Here is a 24,226-nt window from a genome sequence, read left to right on the forward strand (position 1 = left end):
TTTTCCGGCTTACTAACAACCATGGCAACTGTGCCTACCTCCTTTGTACATTTCTCTTTGTTTGTCATCAGTGTCTTCTTAAACATTGTTACGGAGTACCATGTGGTGTTCTGCCACAGGTATAAACTGTATGATGTTTAAACTGGGTTAAATACACCTGTCTCCTCAAAATCTATCATTGCTTTATTGTGGAAACGTTCAAAATCCCTTCTTCCAACTCTGTCAAAGGTGCAGTACCTTACTGTCATGTATGTATGGCCATACTGGTGTTCAACAGCACACCAGAGCTTCCAGCTCCTAATTAATTACACCCTAGTATTCATCAACCCACCTCTCCCCCATGGACTCTCCATTCTACTCTTAATTACAGTGGTACCTTGGTTTATAAACTTCATTTGTTTTATAATTTTGGGGAAGATGGTAAACTGAATTGTTTGCAAACCGAAGCATTTGTGAAATGAGATATTATTGTATACTATGGGGTCAACTTTCTTAAACTCCATGTATGAGTGAGAGTGCAGTATTTGCCTGGATTATTTCATTTAACATAGTTATCTCCTCTTCCATCCATGTTGTCACAAATGTCCGGATTTCTTTCTTTCTATAGCCAAATGGTATTTCAAAGTGTGCATGTACTGCCTTTTCTCTATCCATTAATCAGCTGATGGATATTTAGGATGATCCATTTCCTGGCTATTGTGAATAGTGCTATAATCACTTGAGTGTGCAGATGTCTCTCTGACACATGGATTTCAGTTCCTTTGGATATATGCTCAGTAATGGGATTGCTCAGATTGCAAGTTTTAATTTTTTGAGGAGCCTCCATAACGGCTGACCTAATTTACATTCTCACCAACACTATATGTTCAAGGTTCCCTTTATTCCTCATTCTCACCAGCACTTGTTATCTTTATTCTACCACCCACCCCATGGGCAACTGAACCCAAGGTCTTCACAATGAGCTACATTGAGTCCTTTTAAAATTATTTTTCAATTTTTGAGATAGGGTCTTGCTAAGTCACTAAGTTTTCTGGGCTGGGCTCAAACTTAGGATACTCCTGTTTTAGCCTCCCAGAGGGCTACGATTACAGGTATATGCCATCAAGCCTAACTTCTCTTTTGGATAATAGTCATTCTTACTGCAATAGGTAAAATCTCATTACAGTTTACATTTCCCTAATTAGTGATGTAATATTTTTCTATAAAAATATTTTTAGGCCCACCAACTGCCAGCATAGTAGCCTGGGCTGAGAGGTCCCTGGCCAGCTGGAGCCCCGCTCTGTCCAGGGTGCCACACCCACCTGTCACCAGTGAGACAGTGAGGATGCCCTCAACATGCCCACCAGATGCCTGCAACTCCCCCCTTGCCCCCACCTCTGGCTTCCTGGCTGTGCAGCTACCTGGTTCCACACTACAGAGACACAGAGGGACGTAAAGGCCAATGTCCTGAGCTCCAGAAGATAGAGCAGAAGTAAACAACAGATAGAGGGCCTCTCTCAGGCTCCTTGATGAAAACTGAAGCCCATTGGAAAAGTGAAGAGAATCTCTGCAGTAAAGGCATACCAGACCACTGTACTTGGTAAGTTGGAGGGATCATCACCTCCCATCCGAACCTGGACTATCTTCAGGGGAAGAGCAGCTGGAACCTGCAGTAGAGCCTTGCAGAGTTGAACCCTGCAGAAGTACAGGGAGCTCAACTTGGGACTTGCAGCCAGAAATCAGCCTGAATCTCACGGGTCTGCTATTGGCTTGCTGAGACTCATTGACTTACATATCCACACTGCTGGCCACATTGTCTACTGTGACAGCAGAGACATACCCTGAAGGAGGCCCTTCATTTTTATCTTTTGTTGTTTTCAAAATTATTACTATTTTTTGCTCTTCTTTTAAATTTTTTTTCTTTTTCTAGTCATTTCAAATTTTTATTTTTCTCTTTTTTCTTTCTTTTCTCTTTTCTTTCTCTCTCTCTCCCTCACTTCCTTGCTGTGCACATTGTTCTTTATCTCCCTTTGTGTTCCTGTTTTGGTCCTAATTCATTCCTCTTTATTCTTCTTTTCTTCTCTTTTTCCTTCTCTCACCTGTGTCCTCAGGCCTCACTGCTAACCTTCCCCTATCCTTCTACCTAGCTATCCCTCCCTCCCCAACTACTTCTAACTCCCCAAACTGAAGGGTAAAGTTGCTATACTGAAGAGTTCATTCACTATAAACATAGGTTGGGTTGGTCCTTGATTTTGATTTAATTCACACAGTTAAAGGTGATAGATTAATAATTACCATAAATTGTCATTTTCTAAGAGGTACTTGATGCTATGGTGTTGCTGAATGTATCACTTGGGCTAAGGTGTTGTGATTGATCTAATAAGTTATCCTTCCCGGTATAATGAAAATGAGATAGCCTCAGAGCCATTAGAGACTCAAAACCTAAAGACCGGCTATATCTGGAAGACACCTCTGAGAACCAATCATTCCATAAGTGTTCTAAATACAAGCAACAAAGATACTTACAATAAGCAACTTCAAAGCATCAACCCAGGAACTAAACCAAGAACAGTACCAAAAACAAAAATGAGAAGACATTTAAGCAAGGCACAAACTCAGACTTCTACCGAACAAAAGGCAAATTCTGGGGGGAAGCCAGGTGGAAAAGTTTGATAATCAACCACTTGGACACCCTGAACTGATAGCATAGGAAGTAACAAAACAGATGAATGAGGCTCTAGAAAAATTCAAAGCAGAAATAATCTCCCAGATAACTACAGAGATGGTGAGCAGAGTGAAAGACATGATTAGAGGCTCTAGAACAGAAACAGATAAAATAGATGAGCTCAGAAACATGCTGGAAGCCATGAATGCCCGGCATAAGAAAGAATTAGAAACCATGATCGCCCAACATAAGAAAGAAATGGAATCCATGAAACAGATTCAAACAGATATTCAGGAGATTAAAAACTTCATTGAAAGCATGCACAGCAGATTAAGGGAATGTGAAGATAGAATATCAGATACAGAAGACAGGATTGCGGTTAATGACCATGAGAACAGAGATTTCTTAAAAATAGTAAGGGACCACGAGAAATCAATCCAGCAGCTGCTAGATCATGCAAAGAAGAATAACATAAGACTGATAGGAGTCCATGAAAAAACAGGAGAAAGTACAATTGACATAAAAAAGTGTTCACAAAAGTAATAGGTGAAAATTTCCTAGACAGAGGTAGAGAACTGGACATACAGATAAGTGAGGCATATAGAACTCCACCCAGCCATAATAAAAAAAAATCTACACCTAGGCATATAATAGTCAAGATCTCAGAAACCCAACAGAAAAACAAAATCCTACAGGCAGTTAGAGAAAAGAAACAAATCACCTACAAAGGAAAGCACATCAGAATCACAGCAGACTTCTCAACACAAACCCTCAAGTCAAAGACAGCCTGGACTGAAGTATTTCAAGCCCTAAAAGAAAATAGCTTCCAACCTAGACTGCTGTATCCTGCAAAATTATCTTTCAAAATTGATGGGGAAATTAGATTCTTCCACGACAAAGAACACTTGAGAAATTGCATGAACACCAAGCCAGCACTCCAAACAATTCTAAGCAATATCCTAGAAAAAGACAATGAAGGTCACAACTCCATGAGGCTCAACAGAGGGAAGCCACCAGGTAAGGTAAGAAACTAAAGGGAAAGGAGGAAAAATAAGAAATAAAAGAGCCAACAATAGTAAAACATCATGACAAGGATGACAATATCTATCAATTATAACTATCAAGGTTAATTGCCTCAATTCACCAAGCAAAAGAAATAGACTAGCAGAATGGATTAAGAAGCAAAATCCAGCAATATTCTGTACACAAGAAATGCATCTAACTCAAAAAGAAATTCACAAACTGAAAGTAAAAGGATGGAAAACAGCTCTCCATGTGACAGGAATCCAGAAAAAAATAAGGGGTAGCAATCTTATTTGCAGACAAAGTGGATTTCAAACCAAAACTAATTAAGAGAGACAAAGATGGTCACACATCCTTGTGAAGGGAACAATCCAAGAGGAAGAGATGACAATCATAAATACATATTCATCAAATTTGAATGCCCCCAACTATACAAAACAAATATTAATGGACATGAAAAACCAAATAAGCACTAATACAATTGTAGTGGGGGACCTCAATACCCCACTATCACAAATAGATAGATCATCTAAACAAAAAATTAACAACAAAATTCTATAACTGAACCAAGCTATTAAACAAATGGACTCAATAGATGTTTATAGAGTGTTCTACCCCACAAAATCAGAATACACATTCTTTTTGGCTGCACACAGGTCATTCTCCAAAATGGACCACATGCTACCTCATAGGACATGTCTAAGTAAAAGCAGTTCTATGCAGGAAATTCATAGCAGTGAATGCCCATATTAGGAAAACAGAGAGAACTCAAATAACCTAATGAAGAAGCTCAAGCTCCTTGAAAAAGAAGAGCATAACAAACCTAACGCTTGTACAAGAGAGGAAATTATAAAGATCAGAGCAGAAATCAATGCAATGGAGATTAAGAGAACAATACAAAAAATCAATGAATCAAAGAGTTGGATTTTTGAAAGAATAAATAAAATTGATAAAGTTTTAGCCAACCTTATCAAGAAAAGGAAAGAAAAGGCTCAAATCCATGCAATTAGGAATGAAAAAGGTAAAGTCACAACAGATCCAGCAGAAATCCAGAGGATCATTAATACTTACTTTGAGAACCTGTACTCTATTAAAATGGAAAACACAGAAGAAATGGACAGATTCCTATATACATATGAATTGCCAAAGTTAAATGAAGAAGATAGTCAAAACACCCCAATTTCAATGAAGGAAATTGAAAATGTAATTAAAAATTTACCAACAAAGAAAAGCCCAGGTCCTGATGGCTTCACTGCTGAATTCTGCAAGACATTTAAAGAAGAGCTATCACCATTACTTTTTAAAGTCATCAAGGAAATTGAAAGGGAAGCAAGGCTTCCAAATTCATTCCTGGAAGCAAGTGCTACTTTGATCCCAAAACCAGGGAAAGACCCAACCCCAAAAGAGAACTATAGGCCAACCTCCCTAATGAACATAGATGCAAAAATCCTCAAGAAGATACTGGCAAAGAGAATACAGAGAGTCATCAAGAAGATCAAACATCCTGACCAAGTCAGATTTATGCCAGGTATGCAAGGATGGTTCAACATACGTAAAGCAATAAATGTAATACACTATATTAACAGAGTCAAGGACAAAAACCATATGATAATCTCAACAGATGCAGAAAAAGCATTTGACAAATTCCAACACCCATTCATGATAAAAACCCTACAGAAATTTGGAATCGAAGGTCTTTATCTCAACCTGATTTAGGCTATCTATGAAAAACTAACAGCCAACATCATACTAAATAGTCAAAAACTGAAAACTTTCAAGCTAAAATCTGGAACAAGACAAGGATGCCCACTATCACCACTCCTGTTCAATATAGTTCTGGAAACATTAGCCACAGCAATTAGAAAAGAGAAAGAAATAAAAGGAAGAAAGATAGAAAAGGAAGAAGTTAAACTGTCATTATTTCCTGATGATACGATACTTTACATAGAAGACTCAAAAAACTCAAACCAAAAGACTTCTAGACTTAAGTGACAGATTCAGCAGAGTAGCTGGATATAAGATCAACACTCAAAAAACAATAGCCTTGCTATATACAAATAGCAGACTCACTGAGAGAGAAATTAGGGAAACAGTTCCTTTTATAATAGCATCCAAAAAATGAAATATCTAGGAATCACTCTAACAAAGGAAGCAAAAGACCTCTACACTGAAAACTACAGCACTCTGAAAAAGGAGATCGAGGAGGATATAAAAAAATGGAAAGACATCCCTTGCTTCTGGGCAGGAAGAACCAATGTAGTGAAAATGGCCATACTTCCAAAACTGCTATATAGACTTAATGCAATGCCAATTGAAATTCCAACAATATACTTCACAGAACTAGAAGAAACCATCCAAAAATTCATTTGGAACCAGAAGAGACCTAGAATAGCAAAAGAAATCCTAGGCAACGGAGACATGGGTGGAGATATCACAATCGCCAAATTGAAACTATACTATAAAGCTATGGGAATAAAAACAGCATGGTACTGGCAAAGAAACAGACCTGAGGATCAGTGGAATAGATCAGAAGATGCAGAAACAACTCCAGAGATACTCAGCCACCTCATCTCTGACAAAGGAGCCAACTACCCTCATTGAAGGAAAGATAGCCTGTTTAATAAATGGTGTTGGAAAAATAGGATTTCAACTTGCCAAAGATTGAAACTAGACCCATACCTAACACCATGCACTAAACTAAGATCGAAGTGGATTAAAGATCTAAATATTAAAACAGAAACACTAAACTTGCTGGAAGATAAGTTAGGTAGAACTCTTGAAGATATTGGCATAGGAAAAGACTTTATGAACAAAACCTCAGTAGCACGGGAACTAGCACAAAGAATCAACAACTGGGATCTCATCTTATTAAAAAGCTTCTGCACTGCAAGAGAAACCACCAACAGAGCTAAGAGACAACCCACAATGTGGGAAAAATTTTTAGTAGCTGTACCTCAGACAAAGGACTACTATCTAGAATATATAAAGAACCAAAAAAAATTAGACCCCTCAAATTTAAAGACCCAATTCAAAAATGGGCATCTGAAATGAACAGACATTTCTCAGACAAAGAAGTAAAAGCAACAAATAATTATATGAAAATAATATGCAACATCACTGGTCATTTGATAGATGCAGATGAAAACAATGGTGAGATTCCACCTCACCCCAGAAAGAATGGCTGCTATCAAGAAATCAACCAATAACAAATGCTGGCAGGGGTGTAGGGAGAAAGGAACTCATCTCCATTGTTGGTGGGAGTGCAGACTGGTGCAACCATTGTGGAAATCAGTATGGAGATACCTCAAAGAACTAGGACTAGAGGTCCCATTTGACCCAGCTATTCCCCTGCTGGGTATCTTCCCAAAAGAATTAGAAGAATCATTCCACAGTGATATATGTGTACCCCTGTTTATAGCCACACAGTTTGTAATAGCTAAAGCTTGGAAATAGCCCAAATGCCCATCAACTGGAGACTGGATAAAGAAAATGTGGTTTTTTCAATAAAATGGAATACTACTTAGCCATAAAGAATGAGAAACTAGAGACATTTAGAGCTAAATGGATGCATATTGAGGCCATACTCTTAAGTGAAATAAATAGGACACACGTGTAAATACCGAATAGTTTCTCTAGTGTGAGAAACTGAAGGTGTAAATAAGGATTAAAATGATTAAAATGAATAACTGATAATTTTAAATAGGAAGAAAAGTTTCAAAGGGTAGGGGAGGTGGGAGGGGAAGGGGAAAGGAAAAATTATGAGGAAAAAAAAGGCAATGAAGTCTATGTAAATAGGGAAGGGTGGAGGGGGTGAAGAGTGCACAGGGAATGGGGAAAAATAAGAACCAAGGTACATCATGTTCAGGTACAAACACCCAATGATAAACGTAAACATACTGTATACCTAAAATGTACCAATAAAAGAATTTAAGTAAAAAAATATTTTTATATATTTGGTGATCACTTGTATGTTTTCTTTTGCAAAATGTCTATTAAGACATTAAAGTCTATTGCTCATTTTTTTTCTTCAGATTTCTTCCCTCGTTAGCAAGCATTTTTGTTCCTTATATATTCTGGATATATATATATTCCTAACCATTGTCAGATGGACAGTTCACAAACATTTTCTCCCATTCTGTATGCTATCTCTACTCCACTGACTATTTCCCTTACAAAGCTTTTAGTTTGATGTAGTCCCATTTGTCTATTGCTTCTTGTGCTTTGGGGTCTGGTCCAAAAAAAATCCTTGCTTCCCCAAGGACTGAAGAGTTTGTGACTATTTTTAAAGAGCCTGATAGTGAGCCTACAAACTCAGATCTCCAAATTCTCTTAAGAAAATGAAAAGCAGAAAGCAGAAAGCCTGTAGGGATGCTGTACTTTTCCCTTTAATTATGGACTCCAGTTGCTTTGTGTCGACCTTTTGCCTCACCCTGGCCACTTTAAGGCATCCTCATCAGCTTGAAATTAAAATGAAACAGGAGCTCATGAAGTTTGCTTTCTTTCAGGCTTCTGTGTCACCTACCATCACCTTCTCTGGCTATTTCCATCTCCTTAGTGTGAAACTCCTCACAGACTCAAAAGTGGAGCAGCTCATTCAACACACATCAGTGTCTCCCTGCCTTCCTCCATTTTCCGGGGAAGAAAACCAAGGCTCTTGAATCTGTTGCAAATCTATCAAGCTGATTATATTGGGAGGTCATTACTTAGACTGCAGTTCTTCTGTGTGACTTTTCTAGAGAGGCTAACTCAGAGTCAATTAGTGGAATCAGAGTCCTGTGCCCATATTCAGTGACTGGTGGTAGACACAGGCTTGTCCTGTGCCTGCATTATTAAATGGCCACTGATGATACCAATGTAGACACATGCAAGGTGGAGAAATGACCAAGGCCTCCTTGCTGCATGTGGGGCAGAGCTTCCAGGGACTCAGTGACAGGGAGCAGAACAAATAGGCAGAAGCACTGAGATATGTAAACAGCCAGTGCCAATAACAGATCACCCTAGCTCAGTAAAACATCTGTATGAGGCAATTAGCAGTTCATAAAATCTGTTAACTAACTTAGAAACCACTCCTGAAATGCTCTCGCTGCTAGGGGGCCCTTGGGAAATATGAGCTTTCACTGCGATGAATAACATGCCATCAGCAAGGGGGACCATGACCGTTCACCAATAGGATAATGTAAAAAACATCCTTCTGCCTCTGCTGACTGCAGAGTGTCAAGTCAGACCAGGTGAACACTAAATGGTCCTAGAAAACAATTCTGGGCATGGTCAGGGAAGGAAAGAGGTGACAGCAGTCTTATCACGAGTCTTGCTTTCCTTGCAGGTGGAAGGGGATACTTGTCCTTGCAGAACTATGTCACAATTTAAAAAGAAAGAATATAAAGTGTGCAACACCTAGCACTGTTCCGAAGCCAGTGGTGGCCACCAGCAAAACCTTTGCTAGTCCCAGCCGCCATGTTGTTTACAACTGGTATTCACAGAGTATCTAGTGTCCCACCCAAAGTCTCCACAAGAACACTAAGAGGTAGCACCCCCAGCCTCACTATGAGAACCTAAGACTGAGGAGATGCTGGATAGACTTGCCTTGGATCCTCTACTGTTAAGTGCTTCCTGAATTTAAAAATCTCTTACATGTGAAAAAGTTACTTTTATAACACAAAACATTAAAAATCACCCACATAACAGAAAAAATTTATAGGAAAAAACAATTCTATAATATCTTCCACCAATCTGCTACAAAGGGATGACAATGGCTCTATCTTGTTAGCTGTAGGGCATCTACAGCATTTGGGGTGCTACACCACTCCATGGGGATGTGCCATTGGGAGGATGGGAGGATGGATGGATGGATGGATGGCCAGATGGGTGGATGAGTGAGTATAGGGATTGGATAGATAGGCAGATTGGGTGGCTGGGAAAAAGAGTGGATAAATGTATGGATAAATGTGAAGGCTTTTGTGTTTGTGAGTTTCCTGATATTTTTCTGAAGTTACTCCTTCATTTAGGTCTTTAGTCAAGCATCGCCTCCTCAGAAAGGCCTTTCCAGCCCTACATTAGTAAAACAGCTCTTCATTCTCCCTTATTCTCTAGCCTCCAATACTGTTTTGCTTTAATCAGAGCATTTATTACTACCTATTATTTTATATTTGTTCTTTGTCTCTCTTATGCTAGGTGTAAAACCATGAGCATTTCGACTTTGCTTTTTTCATGCTTATATCCCAAGACTGAGAAATAAGCCAGCACATAGTAGGTACAATAAGTATTCTTTAGATAGATCGGTGGGCAGAGGAATAATACATATATTATTATTACAAACATGTCAATATATGGTAGCATCAATTGCACTTAATACAGATTATCATGGATTCTATCCAAGGTTTGGACTCTTTTTTTTGGTACTGGGGATTGAACTCGGGTCCTTGTGCTTGCACAGCAGGTGGCAAAACCACTACATCCCCAGCCTCCTGGACTCTTTATAAAATAAGTGGGATAACACAGTATTTCCATGTATTTTCCACTAGACCTTAAGCTCAATTTCCCCTGGAGACAAAGGCCTGAGGGACTGTGAAAGGCAGCTGATCCCTATCCCTTGTAACTTCTCAGCTAACTGCTTCTATTTACCAAACCACCATCTAGTTGTGAGCAGAAAGGGTAGATTCTGCTAAAGGAATCACTGAGATGAACTCTGTTCTTGATATGCACAACAGAGGGCTCATAGCAGTTCCTTTCGGGGTTTTTTTTCTCATTCATTTTTGTACTCACCAGGGATTAGGCCTGCGCTATGTTGTGGCCCGAAGCCTGGTGAACCTGCAACAGGGAAGGGACAATTTAAACATTCAGTGCTAGCTGGGCATAGTGGATGCTCTGGGAGCCCCAAAAACACAGGAAGCAGGGAAGAGGGACCTGGCTCAGGGTACTGCACCTATCCACACTGAGAACACATCCAGCCTGCCACACTCTGAACACAAAACAGAAGGGCCTCAGCCCCGTGAGAAACAGCTTGATCCACTGAGGGTTAGATCAATGGGATAAGGACCCAGCTCTCCAGAATCACTTCCTGAAGGAGGAGGGCAACATCCACCTCAACTTTTGAAGTCTTGAAAATATGACCACTTGGTACAAATGTGGGCCTTTAACACAGCTACCAGACTTTTTCTTCTATGTTCCATGAAGAAAGGTGGAGGAAGTTTTAGCTGCCTCGTCGTTGGAAGCATCACAGAACCCTTGAGGTGCTTTAGCATACTGAGCACCCCATCTCTCATGTCACAGGCAAAGCAGTCCAGACCCAAGTTCTGCGTCACTGTTCCCCAGAGCTGGGTGACCTTGGACAAGCCACTGGATTTCTCTGAGTTTCCTCTCCTGTAAACTGAGCAGGCTTGCTGGGATCACCCCTCACCCTGTGGATTCCGTGACTTCTGGCCGTGTCCTGGAATTGGATCCTCTGTGCGCTCCAGTCCAGTACCCAGAAGCCCACGCTTCCCAGACTGCAGGATGCTCTGTGTGTTTTCACTGCCCTTGTCTGTTCTTCCTTTGTTCTTCCCTAGTGACCTCTAGTTAATGCTGGGAGCCCTGGGTTAGGTGTCACCCACTGTTTCGAAGAACCTCTCCCAGATGGACCATGTACAGAGAGTCACCTTCATTCTGGAAATATTTGTATGCCATTCATCAAAGCATCTTTTAACTGTATGTGTGCAGGCTGTCCCCCGAGAGGGCAAGAGTCCTGCTTCATAGAGAGAGGAGAGGAGTACATACTTGATGGATGAATTCATAAACAAAAGAACAAATTTATTTAGCTTTATGTCTTCTCTCACAGGCACCTGGCAATAAGGCAGAGATAATGTATTTTGAGGAAACTATCACTGGTTTAGGAGCCTTTATTCCACTCCAGCTCACAGGGGGGATAAGGGTCACAGATTTCCTTAATGGTTTTATTGGTGGTTGTTACCTTGTCTCCCTAAGGTGTTGCTCAGCAAGACCTATTGAGATGAACCACTTGTATTTGCCTGATTTTAAAAGATCCTGACTCTAATGGGAATATTTGGCTTTTTTTTTTTTTTTGGTGCCAGGGATTGAACTCAGGACCTTGCACTTGCGAGGCAGGTGCAGAGCCACTGAGCTAAATCCCTAGCCCAGATTTGGCTTGTTTTGTTTCCAAACATAGTCTAGTCCACAGACTGCACCTAAATCATTAAGAAAAGTTATACAGCCAGAGGCTAAAAATAATTTTGGGAAAAAGCAACTCTAAATTTCCAACAACCTCTGCTAAAATCTTCCCTTTAAAAGTCAGGAATTTCTCATCATTTAAATATTTTTACTCCTCCAAAAGGTTCATCAGGATATTTTGCCAATGGAGGCAAACTTTCAGTTTCAAACAGGATTTCCTGCCTCATCCCTGCACCTTCTGGAGGCCTCTAGCTCCAAAGCAATAACATGTATTGGCTCTTGCTCTCCTGCCACTCCAAGCAAGCTTGAGGCTCTGACTTCAAACGGGCTTTGGCCTTTGCTTTCTGGAACCCAAGGCTGCCACGCATTGGGCTGGAGAGAATGCCTCGGAAAGGTGGTTTTCTTTCTCTCCCATAAGCTCCCTCAGTGCTCCAGTGCCTGCTCCCCACAGTGTCATCACTAGAGGGAAAAACCTGCCTGTGCACATGGTCATCGCTTCACCCAGTACCTTCTTGAGGGCAGAGCTGCACCTCATTCACTTTTATGCCCTTCATCAGAGCTCAACATGAATGAGTGAATGAAGGAATAAACAAACGAAGACCAAACCTATAATGCAGGCCCTAGCTGCACTACCCAACTCACACCAAGCTTGGTTATCCACAATGTGAGAATTCAATGACACCAGGTACAATCATATGACGATGATAGGAATAGTGGCTGCCTTGCACTACATACTCAGCACATGTCTGGAAAATCTCATGTGTTATCCCACTTAATCTTCATTACAGCTCTCCAAAGTAGGTGCAATTATTAGCATCCTCTTAATAAGCAAGGACTGTAGTTTGGACAGGACCTTTTTTTCAGTACTGAGAATTGAACCCAAGGCCTTCACATTGAGTTACACCCCAGCCCTTTTGAATTTTATTCTTGTATTTTAAGATAGGGTCTTGCCAATTTACTAAGTTGTGCAGGACCGGCTTGAACCTGTGAGCCTCCCAGAATGCTGGGATTACAGGCATGTGTCACCATGCCTGGCTGTCAGGATGTTTTTTATTGTCTTCAAAATCACTTCTCTATCAAGCAATAGCACAAGATAATGAAGCAATTAAAATACTAAGGCAGTGTGAAAGTATGTATAATTTGAGGAACTGTGCTGTACTACTTCCTGGTTTTGCTCCTTCTCTGTTGTCGCCCGTACAGTTGGGATGAGAAGTGCAACTTCTCTGAGCACTGACTGGACAGAGGCCAGCCAGGTTCCCATCAGTCAGTTTCCAGCTTGGCTTGATCACCTGCCAGCTTCCTCCCCGTGGGGAGGGCTGGGCCGGCATGAGTTGGGCCATCCCTTCCTTCTGGCCACCACCCCTTCTCCTGTCCTCCTTAATCAATACAACCCCATAAGGTATGCCCTGGAGAAAACCTGTAAGAAAATGAACAGAAAATCTGACTCCTTTTCAATGCTAGGCACCACCCACACCTGTGACAGACTGTGTCACTTCCTGGAGAAGGGGTCGCGAGGGCCAGCCCACCCGGGATCCAGAAATTGAGTGTTTTTGGCAAATAAATCTACTGAGATGAGACTGTCAATTCACTGAGCTGACAGATTTCAACAGTTCATCAAACCAGAGCTCCAGTCATAAGAAGGTATGTGCTACAGGGAACACATACAAACACAGTCATTGTCTGAAGATATAAGTCTGCCTAGCTGGTGAGAAACTTAATGTAACCACACAGAAGCGCCTAACTTGGGCACGGTAGGGTTAGGAAAATCTGTCAGAGAGGAGACATATCTAGAGGAAGATAACTTTGGAAGCACATTTCTTTGGGGACCCTGAATCCAAGTCTCTTCTCCCTACACTGTTCACTGTGACTTGAGCACTGGGGACAAAGAGAGGACATAGTCCTCCCTGTTCTGACATGAAGATCACTGTGACTTCCTTATTCCCCTCTACACCCGGGCAGAGCACCATAGAGACCCGTAGGCCTGTCCTACAGGGACCCTTCCAAAATAGAAGGTGGTAAAGCCCTCGGGCAGTGGAGCTGCCCATGAGCGGTCACTTTGGTGAGTCAGGGGCAGGCTCTCCAGGGGCTGCTGGGCAGCTCTGAGCTGGTGCAGGCAAGAATCTATCCTCACACACAGGGACTAACATGCCCTTTTCCTGCCCACTCATGAAATGCTACCTCCCAGTGTAATCTGGAAATCCTGAGGTGGGACTCGGGGAAAAGGGTACGTTACAGGAGAATCCCTCTCCTTAACCTGAGTCTCAGGTCTAGAAAACTCCTTACCACTTCTCAAGATTCTGCTTTGTGCCATGAGTCCTTCAAGGGTGAGGATCACACTTCTAAGTGCTACCAGCTCACCTGCACCTAGGGCTGGGCTTGGCAAGGGCTGTGATTAATGAAGTGAATACATATAAAGAAGCTGCTGGGGTTTGGGGAGGGGGAGTAATGTGTATGGAGCACTTAACAAGGAAGAGCTACACACTTTGCCTTTCCGGGCTCTGAGACTCCCATGAATTCTATGAAATCAGTGCTTTCAGGAGGGGTGTGTGTGACTCAGTGGTAGAGCATTTACCCAGCAGGTACAAGGCCCTGGATTCCATTCCCAGAACTGTGAAAATAAACAAATCAGTGCTCTCGTTACTGGAAGCTAAGAGATGAACAAACTGAGGCTTCAAGAATGAGATTAATGCCAAAGGACACAGAGCTGATAATGACAGGCCCAAGGTTCCATCTGACTGCACAGCACCCTCATCTCACACCCAGAGAGATAATCTCTGTCTGCACCAGTGAGCTGCAGAGAGCAATGCCATCCTGGCAGACCCAGGCAGGGGCAGGCCAGCCCCCACAGACCCCAGCAGGCATGGCACATGGCACACACCTGCCTTGTTAATGACGCACATGGTCACACAGTTCACAGCAGCGCTTCAACTACAGAACGCTAAAAATAGCCCTCTACGGCCCTCCCCAACATGGAGCTCTACCCCAGGCCCAGCACCAGCAGTGGGGGTGAGGGCAGCAGCACCCAAGTCTGCAGTCACAGCATGTAATGGAGAGGCACCCAGCAGCTTCAGTCCAGGGGATCCCTGTACTCTGGGACCCCCCACTGTGTTCCTGTCACACTGGGACGGACTGGGCTGCCCTCTGTGTGGTCAGACCAATGCTGGCCCTCCCTCCTGCATCCCTCTTCTGACTCATCTGCAGGCCTGAGGTCAGGCTGCCAGGAGGCTGCAACTTTCCGAGCTTTCTTTTCTTGCAGGGGGGATGGTGCTGTCACAAGGTGATGGCTGCCCACTGCTGCTCCTGCGGTTGCCAAAAGCAAGGCCTGTGGAGGATGCACATAAAACAGGGCGTGGACATGAAACACCACATTCTGGGGAGTTCCCAGGGCCAAGTGTGGTGACTGGAGGTAAAAATACCCCAGGTCATTCCTCTAAATCACCATCCAGGGACCCCTCTTGTCCCACTAAGACCACCTCGCGCAGCAATGGAAGAATGGTGCTAATGGCAGCTCCTCAACTGAGACACCCAAGTGACATGGCCAAGGACCCAAAGACACTTAGCAGCTGAGATCTTAAGACCCAAGTCCCTGACTCCCCTTCCCACCAGTGAGCAGGGACTGGGCTCAGTGTCACAGTCGCCATGCATGGGCAGTGCCCTCCACGGTTATCCTTAGCACACAGCAGCTGGTTCCCATGCCTCCTCATTGCAGAGCACAAGCCACCACCTGACTTCCTGCTCACTTCATATTCCAGCTTCCCACCGGAACAGAAGCCTGTCCCGAACTCCAGCCGGCTGAAGTGATATATGGACAGCTCTTGGCATTAAATGCAGCCAGGAGCTGGTAATTATATTTTAGTCAACAGTGGACGGCACACACAACAGTGGTCCTGTGAGATTTTAATGGAGCTGAACAACTGCTGTCATCTAGTATTTTTATTGTGCCTTTTCTATGTTTAATATACACTGCCATTGGGCTACAGTTGCCTACAGCACTCAATACACTAGGATTTGGCTGGGCTTGCTGCAAAGGAGCTGTGGTCCTGCCTAGGTATGCACATATGGACTCTATATTTGCACAACATGAAGTCATAAAACCATGCATTTTTCATAATGTGTCCCCACTCCTAAGTGTCACATGGCTGTATATTAAGCTGATGACCCCAACTTACAGCTCTTGACTGCCTCAGCCTCCCAGGATGCTCCTCGCTTATCCTATACCATTCCAAACAGCACTCAGAGGTGGAAGTAGAAACTGTATTCCTGCCTTCTATTACCTTCTGTGGCCCTGGGCTTCTGTCTGCCATGCCTGCTCAGTCAGTCAGGGAATCAAGCTAGAATGCATTACTCCCTTTCGGGATTGCAAATGGAAGAGTGGGGAGCCCCCCCCCCCCCTTAGATGGGACCTGTTCTCCATGGTCAGGCCGGCTTCTTCCAAGTCAGATCTGGGCCTGACCCTCCTTGTCCTCTGCCTCCTCCTTCTCACCAAGCCACGTGGCTGAGTTCTCAGAATGCTGAGTCAGAACCCCCCACCCTTGTCCCTCCATGGAGGACAGTAAAATCCACCCGCCTCTGAGGGCTCCCATGTCCTTCACCACCTCTGCCACATAGCCAGGCGCACTGGGCCCTGGGTGCTAACATGATTCTTGGAGAGAGGAGCAAGTGTTGAAGGACAAGGTGGGCCAAGAGGCAGGGTGGGCAGGCTCATTTCTCCCACCGCATGCATTCTCACCACTCCTTTCCTGGTCGCCCTGGAACACTCTTCTACTGGGCCTGGCTGACCTCCCGTGTTTGCAGAGTGCAGGGCAGGTATAGTTCAGTGCTCATAATAGCAATAAATTATGACTGTAATTGAAAATACAGGCTGGAAAGAAACACTGATTGTAGACCGTTCTTGTTTTTGCAGCCTTGCAAAGAGCACCGATATTCTTTCCAGCTCTTTCTGTCATCTTCCCTCCACATTCCTGCCCAGGTATTTGGCTCAAATTGTACTTTAAAAAGCTGGCAGGGGGCTAGTTGCCCACACAGCGCAGTGAACTATGGAGATCTAGGCGAGCAGCCCACCTGGCTTCTTATTTTTCTCGGGGGATAAAAAAGTACTGGTTTTCCTGCACATCTTTCTGTCTCGGTGAAGTCTAGATAAATGGACGCATGCTGAAGCTTCAATCTGGCTTGGGGGAAATGATGAGGCCTCCAAGCCTTGCTCCCTGGAGGTAAGATTGTACCATTCTGGCGCAGAAAGGATCCAGGGTGGAGGTGACCTGGTGAGTGAGTGTTGCCTGTTTGTGGCAAATGCCTGCTGCACACATAATCTTTCATACACTCAATTCCTGCCAGGTCTCGGTCAACCCGTGAGGTGAGCACTATTCCTATGCCATGTGACAAGGTGAGAAACCAAGGCTCAGAGAGGATCCATGTCTTGTTCAAAGTCACAGGGCTGTATGAGGCAGGTCCCGGATGTGTCCCACTGCAGGTATACGCCTTCCCCAGTAGTCTCATAACAGCAAGGCCTTCGGACCTCCCAATTGTATGACACATTTATATCTTAGCTAGATTTAAATTTTTTAAAAATTTTTAAACTTTATTTTATTCTTTTTGGTACCGGGGATCAAACTCGGGACCTTGTGCTTTTGAGGCAGGCGCCAGAACCACTGAGCTAAATCCCTGGCCCTCAGCTAGATTTAAAACTGTGTAATGAAGCTTGATTGTGAGTGACATTTTCTATATCACTAAAAAATGACCTTTTGCATATTCTTAATAGTTTCTGTCCTGTGCTGACAAGTCTAATCCAACTCAGGTGATGGCTTGGGGATGCCTCGCTGATGAAGGGCTCCCTGAGTTATGTTCCTGGGGTACATCAAAGCGTGGATCAAAACATATCACTTGGCCTTTCACCACAGCAGGGTCCCAGCCCTGGAAGTCTCCTAGGGTTAGGACCAGATCACTACAGCCAACACAGCATTGGCCCAAAGCACAGGGCCATGTGTCACAGAAACATCAGAAATGTGCAATACATTCTCTCTATCAGGAGCATGCACAGCTCAGGGCAACTGCAAGTTCTATAAGCCCCTGTAGTCCTATCTGTGGAACAGGGATATTGATACCAACCCCATTATGTTACTGAGAGAACCAAGGTATTCATGGAATCCAAGCTGAGGATGCACTATCCCTCCAGGCTGAGTAGGTAGCATCCTGGCCCACAGGGGAGTCAGGACCAGGAACTCTCTCTCCCAGCATCAGGGTCTGCTCTGCAAGGCCCCACCCACTGCCACAGAGGCCTTCTTTCTCCTCTTTCTCATGAAGCTGTGCTGTCAGGACTTATGGGCCACTGGCTACTTTCCTGCAGGATCATGGGACCCAGGGTCTTCCAGTTCCAGGTTTGTGACACGTTTGGTGAATAAGCCACTACTGTTAAGAGGACTTTTCCATTCAAGAGGGGACATTTTCTCATAAACTGCTTTTCTGATGTTGTTCAGCCTTATGCTCACCTGTGATGCATCTGTATTTTCTCTAACTCCTTGAGGATTTTCTATGATGTTCTCAGCTCAGTCAAGCAGGGCTGAGAATGGATCCTCTACCCACTTCCTGAGCTTGGGAGAAGTTTTCGTATAACAGGAATAAATCTACCCATACAAAGATTTTTATCACATCCACATTATCTACAACATCATATATTCTACCTCTGGGTATTTAGATTTCTTAAGTGCTTCGTTATGCTCAGTCATGAAATGAACGACATACGTGGTACTTTGGCTTCAAATGACTATATTCCTAGAGAAATAGAGCATCCGTGACAAGAAGGGACTTTCAAGGCTTTCACTTCCTCTTTTCACATTTCTCTGCAAGGAAACTTGAGACCTAAGAAGGCTGAGCCCCTTTTTGCTCTGTTACCCCAAGTGACCTCTAATAGGGAGTTTTTTCAACTGCAAGCTGTCTAATCTCAAAGGATGATAACTGAGAAGATTAAAATACAATGGCATTGGTAAGAGGCAAGACCCTGGCAAAAACTAACAGATGCACAGCTGGGGATTTAGCTCAGTGGCACCACACCTGCCTCTCAAGCAAAAGGTCCTGAGTTCTATCCTGGTACAAAAAAACAAAACAAAACAAAACAAAAAACTAACAGACGCAACAGTTAAAAAGTTTTGTTCTAGAACCACAGCCTCAAGTAACTTTGAATCACTCACACTACCACAGAGTTCTGCAGGGCTTTGCCTTCTGCTTCTTCTGTCTCTCTATGTGGTCTTCTCGCTGTCCCCACCTCCTCTGAGTCCCTACCCACTTGCTGATGAGTCTCCGGCTCTCACCTTCAGCTGTGACAAGTTCACTCAGCAGCCTCTGAACAAGGGAGAAACTACCAGGCTAAGCTATTCCAAACAACACAGCAAACGGAGAAGTTTCCTGGCATTCACAAGCCCTTGTGTGTAGCTTGTTCTGGCCACATCTGTCTTGACTGACGGAGACAGTCATTACTCATCCATTCAACAATCAGGCCCTGAGCTCAGCCTGTGTGTCAAACACTGTGCCAGGGGCTAGGGACACAGCTGTGAGTCAAGCCCCTATCCTACACAACTGGTATCCCTGTGGGAGGGAGATGACAATGAACAAACAACTGAGGCAACCTATCATGCCAGGCGCTCACCAGTCTCATGGAATGTTTTTCTTTAAAAAGAAAAAAAAAAGGCACCAAAGGAAATAGCAAATAAATAAGGTTGTGGCAGGTCTAGGGGAGTGCTGCTATTTTACATGGGAGGCACAGACAGGCCCGGCTGGTTAGATGGCATCTGATAGACACCAGAAACAAAAGAGGAAGTGAGCCATTTGGAATCAGAGGAAAAGTGGCCCCAGCAGAAAGGAAAGAAGTACAATGCTAGGAGGCAGGCCGTGGTCTGTAGTATTCTAGAGGAGCAAGAGTGGTGGGGCTGCTGGAGCCCAGAGCATGGAGAGGAGGGTGGCATGGAGCCTGGTCATGTAGAGCCTTGAATGCCTCCTAGGACTTTGGTACTTCTCAGGTGTAGGGCTGTATCAGTGAATTTTCCATCACCACAACAAAAGATCTGATGTAGGCTACCCATGAAGTAAAAGAAGTTTTCTTAGCACACAGTTCAAAGTCTAGGGTCAGGCAGACCCCACTGGTTTGGCCTTTGGTGACATCAGTGAAAGGCAGAACATCCCAGTGGGAGCAAATGTTGGAGCAAATGGTCATACTGTGAACCACAGAGAAAGGACAGGTGCAGTCTCACAATCCCTTCTGAGGGCACACCCCCAGCGGCCTACAGATCTCCCATACGGTCCCTGCTCTTAAATGTTCCCAGCACTCTGCACTACCCCTGCTCTTGGAACCAAGCCTTTACCCCATGGATCTCTGTGGGGATAGCACTAAATATGCCACACCTGAATCAAACCTAACCCAAACTGGCTTGATCTGCTGTGTGTTTTAGCAGGATCGCTCTGGCTGCTGTGCTGTGAACAGAGTGGGCAGGTGGCTGTTTTATGATGCTCACAGCAGCACAGAGTGACAGCTCAGGCCTGGGGTGATGGGCTGGCAATACAGATGGCGACTAGGGACATCTGGCCATGTCCTCACACAAAACTGACTGGATCACAAGGACAGCTGTGAAGACAACCAGGGCCTCCTGGGTCTAGCCAGTGGGTCTCATGCCATCACTTACAAGTAGATCCAGGGCTTAAGGGAGCAAAGGCATCATCATGTAAAGAGATCACAATGGCTTCTAAAATAGAGAAATCCATCTTGCAAACCATTTGATTCCCACTGACACCACAGCAGAGTTACAGAGAAAGCATTAAATGAAGTTTGTTGGGCAGCCATATGAGGACAATAGTATTCAAACAGGAAGCAAATGCCTCAATAGAGGTTTAGTGATTACACAGACATGCAGGAGGATTTATGAATGCAGACTAATGCCAATCGATATGCCACTGATTAATGGCTCTTAACATGCACGGGATGTTAATAAATGTCCTGGGGAGAAGTGCAAAATGCTGCCTAGATCCACTGAAGCTGAGAATCACTGAGATGACTATAGTGAAGCTGGGTTTTTGGTATAGGACTTCTTAATATGTTAATGTGCCACACAGGTTTTGTGTTTGTTTTAATGGAGCCCCTTCCAAGAGTAACATTTGAAACACAGAGGAAACAGTGAATACATTTACATATGTCACTTGGATATCTACTCTGTGGGGTAGCAGTCCACAGTTCAACAAAAGTCTTCCAGGGGATCTGCTGAGTGTTGGGGGCTCAGGTGAAAGTGAGGATGCTAAGCATCGTGGGGCTCACTCTGCAGAGAGGCTCAAGGCACCTGCCCCTCTGCCGATCACATCTGATTCTAGCCCATCAAGAGGGGGTAAAGCTAGAGAGGAGAGCAAAGCAGTGAAGGCTGGGACAGTGCAGCCTGCATGTACTTCTTCCCCATGAGACCACTCTGTCCCTCTCCTTAAGCACCAGGATTTGGAAAAAGAATGCAAACCTTTTAAAAGGACATTGTTCATTTTATATCATTTCAGTTCCACTCAGAAGGGACTGCAAGAAAGTAACATGTGTGGAGCAAGCTCTGCATTGCTCTTTTGACACAGATCACTTCCCTTTGGTACTTTTTACAACTCCACAACAACAGCAGCTAATGCTGATGGAGCTCTCAGTAAGGAGTAAGCCCTGGCCTTGCATTCTGCCTTTTAGGCCCGCTGAAGAAGGTTAGTATTATTATTCAAATTGTAGGAAAGTGAGACTTTCAGGCTTTTGGCAACCTGCCCAAGACCATCCATCATAGCAGCAGAGTCGAATCCAAATGTCAGTCTGGTGTCAAAGCCTGCTGTCTTTCCAATACACCCATCCCTCGTTTATTTATTACATGGACTATGAAACAAGCAAAGGGCTGCGGAGAGACCTTATCAAACTCACTGGCATGTCATGGAGATCAGACAGGGGGAAGAAGTCAGCCAGGACACTGGAGCCTGAGTCACCTCATCAGGGCCCTGAGCAGCAGAAAGACGGAGACCTGGCAGTCAGGGCACCCTGCATTTGCCCTGCCGTGACTGAGCTGCATGTGCCAGTCTGCAGCGCCAGCACAACTGGCTCTCACTTACTTTAACTGCAGAGTTGTTCCTCTAGGAAATATGATGAGGCAGAGGTCCACACATTTCCCAACTGTAACTTGGGATGGCTCAGCAGAGCACAAAATGTAGGGGGACACGCAGCCTTTGACCTTGACTTGGGTGACAGTTGGGGTCACTGGGAAGGAAAACAACTTGGTGTGCAGGAATGTCGTGTATAATATCATTTCAACAAATAAAAAGATGTCAGAAGTGATATATTTTTCATTCTCCCTACAAATGACTCCATCTATGCTATGGTACAAAATCATTTTACACATCAGAAATCCATAAAATCTCTTCAGATAGTCTCTATAGCTGAAATATCGGTCTTCTTGATAGACAGGGAATTTCTGCCTTCCTGACCATGGCTGATATGATCCACGGTAGATCTGATTTTTGAAAAGATTCAGTTTCAGTTTTACTCCATTCCCATATCACATAGTGATTATATTTTTCATAACTTTTCTATGCATGCTAATCACATTTGCAAAATTCACTGAAAAATATGACTGAGAAAACAACCTACATCTGTATTGTATATACGGATGCGTATGCACATATAAAAGCCCCATGTTCAACCAATCTGAACAAAGAATTTTAAACCTAATTCATTATTTTGGTGCCAATATTCATTCTCCCAAATCTGTAAATATGAATCTAGATTATTTTAATAATCAGATAGGATGCCACAGGTGAAGAAATTGAAAAGATTTAACTACAAATTTTATTACCTCATCGAATATATCACTCAGCTAGATGTTTTATAAATGTTACTTCATCCTCACACAACCCATGCGAATCAAACACTGTTCTGGTTTTACAGAAGAACAAACTGGAGTTTGGAAAGGATGAGTGATTTCCCCTGGGGGAGCTGCACATAAGGAGGAGTGGGGATGTGAACCCCAGCCCAGGCTACCACAAGGCCTGAACTCTAGGGGTCTCACTGCTGGGTCTAGGTTGGATCAGACATTTCAAACCAAGTGGAAATAATACCAAGATGCATGCAGCCCTCTGAAATGTATATGTATGTGTGTGTGTGTGTGTGTGTGTGTGTGTTTACATGTTTACATGGAAGAAAAAAAGCCTTCTGATGGTGCTAGTGGGTTATTTGGGGGAAAAATATGAGCAGCTCTCAGTTCATGTGAGAAATGGTCTCTGTGCAGGTACTCAATTCACTGAGCTGACTTGTTCAGCACAGGCCACCTCCTGGCCCCCTAGAGAATGGGGATGTGACCCACTGGTCCAAAAATGGCAAGTCCCAAAGCTGTCACTTTGGCTTCTTCTAAAGTCACTGACTTTTTTCTTAAAGAGATTCTTTCATATTTTTCAAACATAAACTTGCCTTCTTTGAAGAACACAAACTAAAAACTTGGATCTCTGTTCCTTGGACAAAATATTCACATCGACCTTAAGATACACTTCTTGTATGCTCTGGGGATTGTTTTCATACATTTTATCTGTGTTGCTTCAAAAATTATAGAACAGAAAGAATAAATACAGGCCTCCTCCCTACTACCCTATAGCCAGTTCTCCTGCTTTTCAGAAGAGCCTGCTAATCCTAAATCACTTTAAGAACCAGTGAGAGATTCGTGCCATCAATTAAAATCAGCTTTCCTTGCATCTCCCTTACCACTCACAGACCTATCTCCATTCTGTGTGACACATCACAGAGCCTTTCAGCGGCAAAGCCCCACATTGTTCCTACTTAGAAACACGCCCCTTCCTCTGTTCTAGCTCTAAACGACAGCTGGCAGCTTGCCGTCCCTTCTTCTCTTGCATCCCTTTTCCTTGAGATTTTCAGTGACTCAGTGTAAGAGAAGCCTCCCTGGCCTCAATATTCCAGCCAGATGGCCATGAAGTATGAATACCAACCCTAGCTTCGATGGAGCCTGCCATGATGGAATGCTGTCACTTTTCTACCATGGTACAATCCCTGTATAATGTGTGCTTCTATGTTCTACAATCAACTTTTAAGATTAATCAGATAGGTTATAAGAGCACATAGTATCTCTCTTATTCTTAGCCCTACTTAACATGAACTGGGGGCATAATGACATTGTCCTAAGTGTTTTGCCAGTAACCTATTCCAGTCCCTGTATGTTGGCTGGAATATTGCTTACTTTGTACATAAAATCTTGTATAGTGCTTATTTACACTTTCAGTTTCTCACACTAGAGCAACTATTCAGTATTTACACGTGTGTCCTATTTATTTCACTTAAGAGTATTACCTCAATGTGCATCCATTTAGTTATAAATGTCTCTAATTTCTCATTTTTTATGGCTG

At 43.5% G+C, this 24,226-nt stretch overlaps 1 protein-coding gene and 1 long non-coding RNA gene across 5 annotated transcripts in view; both read right to left on the bottom strand.

Annotated features, from left to right (window-relative positions):
• Slco3a1 (solute carrier organic anion transporter family member 3A1) overlaps positions 1-24,226 on the bottom strand; it is a 318,089-nt gene that overhangs the window by 145,477 nt on the left and 148,386 nt on the right. The gene's annotated exons all lie outside the window — the stretch shown is intronic.
• LOC147824873 (uncharacterized) overlaps positions 1-24,226 on the bottom strand; it is a 112,639-nt gene continuing 88,413 nt past the window's right edge. Inside the window, exon 2 of the long non-coding RNA XR_015441726.1 lies at positions 1-24,226. This exon is cut by the window's right edge and continues 39,837 nt beyond it. This is a non-coding gene — a long non-coding RNA (uncharacterized LOC147824873).

The sequence above is a fragment of the Heterocephalus glaber genome, unplaced genomic scaffold (assembly GCF_053883595.1).
Source record: "Heterocephalus glaber isolate CG9 unplaced genomic scaffold, H.glaber_assembly_v1.0 deba00001531, whole genome shotgun sequence".
In the NCBI taxonomy this organism is placed as follows: domain Eukaryota; kingdom Metazoa; phylum Chordata; class Mammalia; order Rodentia; family Bathyergidae; genus Heterocephalus; species Heterocephalus glaber.